The sequence below is a fragment of the Aotus nancymaae genome, unplaced genomic scaffold (genome assembly GCF_030222135.1).
Source record: "Aotus nancymaae isolate 86718 unplaced genomic scaffold, 86718_ANA_hifiasm-v0.15.2.pri h1tg000064l_1, whole genome shotgun sequence".
Lineage (NCBI taxonomy): Eukaryota > Metazoa > Chordata > Mammalia > Primates > Aotidae > Aotus > Aotus nancymaae.
In genome coordinates this window covers 21408349-21420558 of record NW_026988479.1, presented here as the reverse complement: position 1 = coordinate 21420558, position 12210 = coordinate 21408349, and the positions used below count along the sequence as shown (strand labels likewise).

The window sequence follows — 12210 nt, the reverse complement described above, 5'->3', positions numbered from 1 at the left end:
TGGTGGTTTTTTGGCAGAAAATTTGAAAGTACATTAAAAACTATGACACTTCACTCCAGAGTACTTTAGCATTTACCTCCAAAGAAACAAGGACATTCTCCTATATAACCAAATTGTCAATATAAGAGATTTGACATTGATGTATTATTTAATTTTTTTAAAGTCTTATGAAATATATGTAGCTTTCCCCCCAGTAATGCCCTTTGGAGCTTTACTTGTTTTGTTTTGTCTTAGTTTTGCCTTTGTATCTGTTTTTATCCAGGATTCATCAAGAATCACATGCCGATTTAGCTGTCTCATCTCTATAGTTGATTTTGTTTTAAAACAGTTCTCTCGCCTAAATGGGGAGAGGGCCTTCAGGTCAGTTCTCTTTATAGAATGTCCCACAAATTGGATTATCTGGGTTTTTCTTCAGAATACAATTTACTTAAAGACTTTTAGCAAAATCTTCTACAGAAGTGATGTTGGGTTCCTCTCAGCATTCACAAGAGGCACATAATATCCCTGTGCCCTGTTACAGGTGATGCTAAATTTCATCCTCTGATTAAGGTGTTGTCTGTTAGAATTCTTCACTGTAAACGTATATGTCCCCACTTTATAATTAATATGTAATCTCTGGGATGGTACAATATGAAAGTATCTTGTTCCCCCAACAACTTTATCCCATGTGCTAGCATCCATTAATAAACTTTGACCGAATCAATTATATTGTTGGTGATGGCAAAAATCACAGTTTTTCTACTCCTATCATTTCTTCCACATTTATAAGCTGGCATTCTGCTGTTTAAGAAAATGCTCTCTCTTCTCTCATACTCACCTTTGAATGTTCTCGAGTATCACTGTGAACTAAGAACAATCATTACCATAGGCTTTCTTTTGGATTCTCAATTTGTCCCAAATTAGGCCAACGGGAGCCCCTTCCAGCTGGTCTCTGTGTCCTTCTGACATACCCCATCGATTCTGAGTACTTCTTTACTTCTTTCATGATTCTCTAGCAGAGGAAGTCCCAGGCTTATTTTTCACTTTCTTTGATCCAGACAGGGAATCGGCCATTTCTCCAAGGAGACCCAGTTACTTTTACGGGGAACCCTAGTTCCTAGAAAAAACAAATGAGTGGGAAGAGTGCTCTTGCTATTGGAGTGTCATTGCCTCTAGGCCCTTTCAGTAGACAGAGCCAGAAAGTATATTTTATTTAAAATTATTAACTTATCTGAATCTCCCAACTCCAGTCCAACACTAGCAGTTCTTCCTCTTGTCCTCCCACTCCATATTTTTATCTTTTTCATTTTTTTTTGAGACAAGGTCTTGTTCTATCACCCAGGCTGGAGTCCCATGGCAAGAGCATAACTCACTGCAGTCTCAACCTCCCAGACTCCAGCAATCCCCCTGCCTCAGCCTCCCAAGTAGCTGGGACTACAGGTACATAATACCTCACTCAGCTATTTTTTTTTATTTGTTGTATAGCTGGGGTCTTGCTTTGTTGCCAAGGCTGGTCTCAAACTCCTAGACTCAAGTGATCCCACCTTGAACCCCCAAAGGGCTGGGATTGCAGGTGTGAGCCACTGTGCCCAGCCCATGCTTTTATCTCTTTTTTCCTACAGGGAGAAGGCTGGCTTTCATGAACATCACTGTATTTACTCATCTGCTCTTTTCTATAATACCCAATAATCAGACTTACTACATCAACACCACTACCAACAACAAACCTAACAGAGTTCAAGATTGCAGCTTTTTAAAAATTCCTTAGAATGAAGCCCACTTAAAAGTAGAAGTCTGTTTAAAAAGCCTTTAAACCTTGAAATAGGTTCATTTGTTTCTTTCCAAATTCAACATTAGGGTTTTCCTATCTTTATTGATTTAATTTTTTTATTTTTTGAGACGGAGTTTTGCTCTTTCATCTAGGCTGGAGTGCAATGGCCCCATCTCAGCTCACTGCAAACTCCACCCCCCTGGTTCAAGTGATTCTCCTGCCTCAGCCTCCCGAGTAGCTGGGATTATTAGTAGGCGCCCACCATCACACCTAGCTAACTTTTGTGTTTTTAGTAGGGATGGGGTTTTGACATTTTGGCCAGGCTGGAACTCCTGACCTCAGGTGGATCTGCCCACCTCAGCCTCCCAAAGTGCTAGGATTACAGGTGTGAGCCACTGCGCCCAGCCTGATTTAATAAAATGTTAATAGTTAAAAATCAAAACTATATGAAAAGGTAATGCAGAGAAGTTTTCTTCAACGCCTCTTTATAACCAATTTTATTGGTTTCTTTTTATTCTTTCTTATTTATCAAAATAAGCAAATATATACATATATACTATATTTGAGTTCTCCAGAGAAAGAGAACGTGTGTGTGTGTGTGTGTGTGTGTGTGTGTGTGAGACAAGATTTATTGTGAGGAACTGACTCACACGATTATGGAAGCTGAGAAGTCCCACCATCTGCAGTCAGCAAGCTGAAGGCCCCAGGAAAACCTGTGGTGTAATTCCAGTCCAAGTCAGAAGATCTAAGAACTAGGGGAGCCAATTGTGAAAAATCTCAGTTCAAGGGCAGAAGACAGATGTTCCAGCTCAAGTAGGCAGACAGGAAGCAAAAAAGGGACAAATTCCTTTTTTTTTTTGAGGCGGAGTCTTGCTCTGTCACCCAGGCTGGAGAGTAAGGTCGCTTCTTGGCTCACTGCTACTTCCGCCTCCTGGATTCAAGCAATGCGCCTGCCTCAGCCTCCGGAGTAGCTGGGATTACAGGCACCTGCCACCACGCCCAGCCAATTTTTTGTATTTCTTTTGCTTTTAGTAGAAACAGGGTTTCACCTTGCTGGCCAGGCTGGTCTCATACTTCAGTCCTTAGGTGATCCGCCAGCCTCGGCCTCCCATAGTGCTGCAATTAGAGGTCTGAGCCACAGCACCTGGCCTCCCGGTCTTTTTGTTCTAGTAAGGCTCTCAATGAATTAATTGGATGATGCCCACCCACACTGCAGAGGGCCATCTACTTAACTAAGTCCATTGCTTCAAATGTTAATCTCACCCAAGAAAACCTCTTACAGAGGCGTTCACAAAAATCATGTTTAATCTGGGTACTCTGTGGCACAGTCAAGTTTACACAAAATTAACCATCACGGCCAGGTGCGGTGGGTTATGCCTATAAACCCAGCACTTTGGGAGGCTGAGGCGGGCAGATCATGGGATCAGGAGTTCAAGATCAGCCTGGCCAACATGGTGGAAACCCAATCTCTACTAAAGATACAAAAAATTAGCCAAGCATGATAGCATGTGCCTTCAATCCCAGCTACTCAGGAGGCTGAGGCAGGAGAATCACTTGAACCCGGGACCGGGAGGCGGAGGTTGTAATGAGCCCAGATCGCGCCATTGCCCTCCAGCCTGGGTGATAGGGCGAGACTCTGTCTCAAAAAAAAAAAAAAAAAAAAAAAAAATTAACCATCACATACACACACATATTTTGCTATTTTGCCTTTTTAAAAGCAAATATCTATGTATTTCTTTTTGCACATTACTTTTTTCACTTTGTATTGTTTTATGTTATAAATATGCAAGCCTTTTATAGCACTAGTTTTTCATTATGTGATTTATTTTGTTTTCTCAATGTATTTGGTATTTGGAAGGGTTTTATTTTTAGTGGTTACTTTTACGCTTATGCTAAAATAACCTTAGTTCCTGCCATCTTATTTTTGTTATCTATTGGTTCTCCAGCAATATCAAAATTATTTTTTTTACTCTCTCATCCCTATCCACCAATATCTAATTTGAATAAGAATCCTTTTACCACATCAGTAACTATAAAACAGTCAACAAGAATATTTTATTTTTTATCTCTCTCACCATTCTCTCCTCTAAATTATTATACAGTGTCTACTTTGCCTGGGTGTCTACTCCTCTTATAACCATCATAGTTTTATGGGTAAAAGTACATCTAATGTTCACCATTCATTCTTGTGCCAATGTCTTTCCATTTTGGTTGTCTAAAAAAATCTTTCTTTAGTAAATTCCTCATTAAAGGTGCATGGGAACAGTGTTCTCTGGTTCTTTTATAAATAAAAACCTGTTGCATTTGGCTACCTATAAAATCTCTGGCTCATATTTTCTTTCCTTGAGTATGTTTAAGGAATGTTACTTCATTTCTTCTGGAATAATGTCTAATGATAATCTTATTTTCTTTCCTATGTAAGTGACTTGAGATTTTGACTAGATGCCCCAATTTTTTTTTTTTTCTATAAAGCCCAAATTGTTTTATCTTGACCTTGGTCATTCTGGATTGATTTTGCTAGGTACTCGTGTCAGTCTCGCTCTCTTTTTTTTTTTTTTTTTTTTTTTTTTGAGATGAGGTCTCACTCTGTCACCCAGGTTGGAGTGCAGCAGCTCAATCTTGGCTCACTGCAGCCTCAACCTACCTCCCCAGCTCAAGTGATCTTCCCACCTCAACCTCCCAAGTAGCTGGGACTACAGGCGTGGACCATCATGCTTGGCTATTTTTCTTTTTTTAATTTTTTGTAGAGATGGCATTTTGCCATGTTGCCCAGGCTGGTCTCAAATTCCTGGACTCAAGCAGTCTTCCCACCTTAGCCTCCCAAAGTGCTAGGATAACAGGTATGAACCACAGCACCCAGCCTCGGTCTCTTTTATTTTAGGAAATTTTCTTGAGTGTCAGTTTTTTGAATTTAAATTACTTTTATATTTGCATTTTTAATTATTCTTTGTGGCTCTTCTATCATACATATGTTGAATATTCTTTGCTTACTTTCTGTATCAACCACTTCCTTTGGAATCCTTCATTTCTCTTAAATGTATTGAAACTCTTATTTTTACCGCCTATGTAAGGCATTATCTGTTGGATTTGTTCACTGTTCTGTACCTTCTATTTTAGTTTCTATTTCTGAAATAATTAATATTAATTCTAATTCTGAATTCTCCTACATCATTTCTAAGATTTTCTAATTCTGATGTGTATAGTTCTTTTCTACCTAATGTTATTTTGTGGGTCTTTTAGCTCATTTTGAAATAGTAAATCATACTATTTCAACAGTTTCAAAAGCATGTCTTTCTGATATGCTTTTATTGTTATTCCACCTTTTTTTCTTATAACTTAGTGTTGAATTTGAACACAATCTTACTCTAGTCTTCATTTTTATATAAATTTAAGTTCTCTTTTATGAAGGAAGCGTGGGTTAATAAGTTTTCTAGCTTCTTTGATCTAGAACTCACTCTTCTATGTTCTTTATATATACATATATATTTTTGTTGATGTTGTTGAAACAGCGTCCCACTCTGTTGCCCAGGCTGGAATGTAGTGCTGTGGTCATGGCTCACTGCAGCCCCAACCTCCCGGGGTCTGTTGCCAGGTTAGAGTGGAATGGTGTGGTCATGGCTCACTGCAGCCTCAACCTCCCAGGCTCAAGTGATCCTCCCCCTCTCAGCCTCCTAAGTAGTTGGGACTACAGTTGCATGCCACCATGCCCAGCTAATTTTTTTGTGTTTTTGTAAAGATGGGGTTTTGTCGTGTTGGCCAGGCTGGTCTCAAACTCCTGGTTTCAAGTGATCTGCCTGCCTCCACCTCCCAAAGTGTTGGGATTACAGGCATGTGCTACTACACCCAGCCAAAAAATGTATTTTTATGGCCTTGTGCATTTTGAGAAACGGTCCTCTGCTCTTTAATCTAGACCTTCTTTTCTCTTTACTTCTGTCACCCCATGCTTTTCCATTTGGATTCTTCTCTCAGAAGTCTACTCTTGGTGTGAGGCTTTCTTCTCCAATAGAGCTTTGTAATTATAAAGGTCCACAAAGCCAAGCTTCAGCTCCTTTAGACCTTACCTTAGGCCCCACATGCCCACATCTTCATTGGAGTGTGCAAAAACCCCTCCTAGTTTCAGTTCCTCTTCCCAAATTGGTCCAACTTGCTTTTTAGTGAGTACCTACTACCAGCTTTAAAATTCTTGTCTCAGGTCTGTCAGATGCCTCATTCCTCTCTCCTGCATAGACAATGTGGATCTTTAGTTATTATTGGTGGTTTTTCTCCTCCTGCTCATATTTTGGGGTTCATGAGAATATCTTGTTCATTTAGATTTTATTAAGATGTTGACATTGGGCCTTGAATTTTGCTGTCAGAGTTTTGTTTGTTTTTTGGAGGAGTTTTTTAGAGTTTTCTTTTGTTTTTTTTTTATGGGAACAGGGGGATTGGGGAAGATTTTAAAACCTCACTGCCACTGCTCTCATCTTTTCATAATTTCCTCCATTGATTCATTTGCTCATTCATCTATTTAGCAAACACTTTTGAGCCCTGAATTGGAACATCATATGCTTCTTCAGATTCTCTTGTCACCATTAACTTTGAGAACCCAGCTGATTATTCAGCTTCAACTGCCACTGTAATTAACTGAATCCATTTATACCTGTATGATTCTACCATCTAGGGCCGATCATTCAATATTTGGGGAGGATGGAGTTGAATAACCCTCCTCTCAGCTACCTCTGTACAGCCATACTGAATAGCTACATGCCCTGCATTTTACCTATAATTAGGTAATATAATAACAGATAATACATGTATAATAAAATTAGATAGAAAAGAACTATGTAATATATATTTATATAATAGTAATAATGCAAGCTATAATTTATAACAAACTGTAATCCCTTTTAGACATAGAGTTTAATAAGTTTTAACAAATGTCTACAGTTGGCCTGGCACAGTGGCTCATGCCAGTAATCTCAGCACTTTGGGAGCCTGAGGCGGGTGGATCACCTGAGGTCACAGTCCAAAACCAGTCTGGCCCATCTCTACTAAAAACACAAAAAATAGCTGGGTGTGGTGGCAGGCTCCTGTAATCCCAGCTACTCAGGAGACTGAGGCACCAGAATCACTTGAACCCAGGAGGTGGAGGTTACAGTGAGCCGAGATTGCGTCACTGCACTCCAGCATGGGTGACAAAGTGAGACTCCATTTCAAAAAAAAAAAAAAAAATTGTCTACAGCTGTGTAACTACAATAAAGATATAGAATATTTCTATCACTCCAAAAAGATCTCTAGTGCCATTTTGTAGTCAATGCTCTCTTCCAACCCTCTTCCAACCCCAGCAATCACCGATCTGATTTCTGTCCCTTTAGCTGTCCCTTTTAGTGAATATCATATAAATAGAATCATACATGTAATCTTTCATGTCAGACTTAGCAAAATGCTGTTGTGATTCAGCCATGTTGTTGCATATATCAGCAGTTTGTTACTTTTTATAGCTGAGTTATACTCCATTGTACGGACATACCCCCAACTTATTTATCAAATCATCAATTGATGGACATATGCATTGTTTCCAGTGATTATGAATAAAACTGTTTTAAATATTTGTGTACACATCTTTTTGCAGGCTATGCTTTCATTTTTTCCTGGTTAAATGTCTAAGAATTTAATTGCTGGGTCATATGGGTTATTTAACTTTACAAAGAACTTCCAAACTGTTTTCAAACATGGCTGGATTATTTGTCATTGCCACCAACTATGTACAAGATTATTTTTCATTAATTATTGACATCTGACAATACAACACTAACTCATTCTCATTATTTTAAAAAGTCAAGCAACATAGAAATGCAAAATTCCCTTTTCTCTTCTCGTCAATCCCTCTCCACTCCCTAAATGTAATGACTGTGATAAGTTTGCTGTTTATAAATATTCTTTCTTATATTGAAAAAAAACTAGATGTTCTTTGAATTCACCCCTACTCTCCACCACCAAGCTCTAATACCTACTACAAAGCATGGTATGTTGGCAAGACTAACAGCCACATCCAAATTTGAATCCTGAATCTGCTACTTTCTAGCTCCAAACAAAGCTTGTATACACACACACACACACACACACACACACACACACACAGAGAGAGAGAGAGAGAAACAGATACGGAGATATGTATGTATCCATCTTAATTGTACATGTAGATCATATATATGACAAGATGGATTTATATCTCAATACATTAAAATAAATATAAAACAAGGTATTTTATATTTATTTTAAAAGAAAAATAATTAAATGTATAAATATATATACTTGAGTTTCCATTTGACATGCCTAATTAATATAGATTTCTAATCTTTCTGCCATTTCTGAGCAAGAAAGCTTAATACACTAATGTATCAAACTGCCTTGGGTTGGATCGCAGACAACGCACATTTGTATAAAATTTTCATCTAGAACTTTTTCTAGATTGCCCAGAAAAATCTTTAAGAAAGCTTTCAGAATATGTAAAATAGGAGCAGGGACTAAGTGATCCTATAGAAGATATGTGTAGTTTATTTCTAATACTTAGAAATTAGTTGTATTGACCAAATGCAGTCATGAATTTAAACATAGTGAAAACCAAGTAACCTATCCAAGGACATTTGCTGTAGGGTTTTTATGATGACAAAAATTTAAAGAATAGAGAATAACCAAATGCCGATCAGAAAGGAATTGGCTTAAAAAATAGGGTAATCAGGCTGGGCACGGTGGCTCATGCCTGTAACGCCAGCACTTTGAGAGGCCAAGGTGGGCAGATCACCTGAGGTCAGGGGGTCGAGAATAGCCTGACCAACATGGCAAAACCCCATATCTACTAAAAATACAAAAATTTGGCTGGGCATGGTGGCTCACACCTGTAATCCCAGCACTTTGGGAGACCAAGGCAGGCAGATCATGAGGTCAGGGGTTTGAGACCAGCCTGGCCAACGTGGTGAAAACCTGTCTCTGCTAAAAATACAAAAAATTAGCCAGGCATGGTGGCAGGTGCCCATAATCCCAGCTACCCAGGAAGCTGAGGCAGGAGAATCACTTGAACCCGAGAGGTAGAGGTTGTAGTGAGCCGAGATCATGCCACCGCATTCCAGCATGGGCAACAGAGCAAGACTCTTTCTCAGAAAAAAAAATAGTGTAGTCTTTAGGTAGGAATAAGATAAAGTTAATAAATTGTATGAAACAACAGAAAACAGTGCATAATACATTGTTAAAGTTTTCATATCGTGATCTCATTTACATATTTTTAAAAATCTTGTATAAAATATGTGCATCCAGCCTGGCCAACATGGTGAATCCCTGTCTCTACTAAAATTAGCCAGGTGTGGTGACACACACCTGTAATCCCAACTACTCTGGAGGCTGAGTTACAAGAATCGCTTGAATCCGAGAGGGGGAGGTTGCAATGAGCCAAGATTGCACCACTGCACTCCAGGCTGGGTGATAGAGTGAGACTCTGTCTCAAAAAATATATATGTGTGTGTGTGTGTGTGTGTGTGTGTGTGTGTGTGTGTGTGTTAGTATTTTTTTTAAGTCTAGAAAAATAACAAATTGTTTACCTAGTGATTTATTCAAGTACTTGTGGGGAGAACCTATTTCTATTTTATACATGTGGGTTGTACATATAAGCAGTGTTGAATTTTTTTTACTGAGCTCAGGACAGCCCTAGGTCTCATCAGGAGGAACCCCTACCTCAGACCTCATGTTTAGAAAAGACACATAAAAAGGTAAATGTATTAAAGAATATATGAAATCAGGTGACCATTGAAGATACCCCAAACAACCACTCTGGTGACTAACACCATTCGAACCATGGAAAATGTTCCTCTGTCCCAGAAACAAAAGGTGACTCCCCAAATGTCCTGAAGAATCACAGGTTGTGCTGCTGCCAGCATCATGAAAGGAGATTGCTAAGGAATGTGAGTGCAAGGAGAATCTAAGCTGTGGAAGCATTTAGGCAAGAGAAAAGACAAATTAATAATACTTGTCAAACCTTTCCTCTCAGATGTCATGAATGCTATAGATTCTTAGAAAATAATGCAGCATTTCCCAGGAGTAATGAGCATCCATTTTCTTGCTTTCTTCAAGTTCCAGTTTGTGGGTCTGTAAGTACTTACAAATTACTGCAGTGTTTGCAGCAGTTATACATGGCAGCTAAAGGACCTTTTGCAATTTAAAAAATACTACTTTTAATTTTTTATACATTGTCTAGATATAGCATAAATGAAGCATGAAACATTAAATGTAAAAATAGCAGATAATTTAATGTTTATGAAAATATATAATAAGTAAATTTAAAACTAAGTAAAAACTAAGTTTATTTGAAATTTTTATTTAAATATCAGCATTCATTAGTTACTATTTATATTTTACTTTTAAAATTTAATCAATAATTTTGGCTATTTTAGCAGAAAAATAACTTTTTGGACAAAATAGGAAACGTTTTTAATTTTTTAGTATTTTAACACTTTAATTACATTTTTGATGAAATATATTCAAATTTGGAATCCTTTGAACATGATTACATTTTATCTTAATTCTTTAGATCACTGAGATTGAGAACAACTTAAGATTGTGATAGAACTACAAAATATGAAAGTGAAGCTTAGAAAAATAAGGATGGAAAAGGAAAAACATATTCACAAAGGTGGTCAGCTTTAATTTTTTCTGAGCATGGCCCACATACAATTCACAAACAAACATTATAAATTCCTTGTTCAGGAAAGATTTAGTTACTGAGAAAAACAATGAAAATAAGCAAGAAAAGTATGCCAAGCAAATCTACAACTTCAACAGATCAGATAAAACACCTGTAACTTCATGTTCTTTACATGAAGTTTCTTTCATGATTAAAACAAGACAATGAAAAAGATATTTTATATCAAATTCACTACTCAAATTTTTATATCAAATATGGCATGTGAAGTCCAATGGGCAAGTGTGGCCTGCCCATTGGACGATAAAGAAATAGGGAAATTGGCAAATTTGACAAGAAGGATTAAAAACTTTTTGCCTCTTTACTGTTTATTGGAAGGGGATCCTAGAAAAGTTTGTCAGTTTCCTGAAATCTGAGAACATTTCTAGAAAAATGTAAGTTGATTTAAGTTGTTGCTTATAAATTTTTCACTGAACAAACTTGGAAGAAAATTTAATATTTTGTATTATTGTAAAGTTTTTTACCAATAGAGAAAGAAACTGTATAAACTTTTAAAAATATTCTGCATTAAAAGACAAAATATTTTGTCACTATTATTCCATATTTCAGTCTATCTTCACAGTCAGCTTTGTCCAGTGAAAGAATCTGTGACTGGAAATACTTAGGTTCTCAATTAAAAGAATACAAAATGTTATTTGCATCCTGCCCCCAAAAAATGTATGTGCAAATACTAGAACAGGAAAAAAAAAGGCTGAAACAACACAAATAATCAATAGTATTCAACAAATAAGTAAATATTAATATACAATGTTGCTATGATATTCTTTTTTTTTGTTATTTAGTCTTTATTTCATAATCATAAACTTTACTCTGCAACCTAGCTAGGCATGGAAGGGAACCAGCAAAACATGGAACCCACAGGGAACTGCAGCGAGAGCACAAAGAATCCAGGACACAGCGAGCAAATGGGGTGGGCGCTGCTCTCCTGAGCTACAGAAGGAATGGTCTGGTGGTTAAGATAACACACAAGTCAAACTTAATCGAGTTGTCCACAGTCAGGAATGGTGATCTTCTTGCTGGTCTTGCCATTCCTGGACCCAAAGCACTCCATGGCCTCCACAATGTTCATGCCTTCTCTCAACTTGCCAAGGACCACACACTTGCCATCCAACCACTCAGTCTTGACAGTGCAGCTGAAAAACTGGGAACCGTTTATGTTGGATCCACCATTTGCCATGGACAAGATGCCAGGACCTGTGTGTTTTAGGATGAAGTTCTCATCATCAAATTTCTCCCCATAGATGGACTTGCTACCAGTGCCATTATGGTGTGTGAAGTCACCACCCTGACACATAAACCCTGGAATAATTCTGTGAAAGCAGGAACCCTTATAACCAAATCCTTTCTCTCCTATGCTCAGAGCACAAATGTTTCTGCTGTCTTTGGAAACTTGTCTTCAAACAGCTCAAAGGAGATGCAGCCCAAGGGCTGCCGACAATGGCAATGTCGAAGAACACGGTGGGGTTGACCATGGCTGATACTACAAGTCTCCAGGAGACAGCGGCATCTGCAAAGCCTGCTATGATATTCTTAAGAGAACGGTATTAGATGTCCCATACTTAGGCAAGCCTTGTATGGAACAGTAACAGTGCAATATTCATAGAAAACAATGGAAATGTTCTAGTCTGGTAGAAAAAATAACTTTCAAATTTGATGCTAAAATAGCCAAGCATACATAGATAAAAATGAATTTTAGGCCAGGTGCGGTGGCTTACACATGTAATCCCAG

At 37.9% G+C, this 12210-nt stretch overlaps 1 pseudogene; it reads right to left on the bottom strand.

Annotated features, from left to right (window-relative positions):
- Window positions 1–11457: 11457 nt before the first annotated feature.
- Window positions 11458–11953, bottom strand: LOC105716059 (peptidyl-prolyl cis-trans isomerase A-like; annotated as a pseudogene).
- Window positions 11954–12210: the final 257 nt, after the last annotated feature.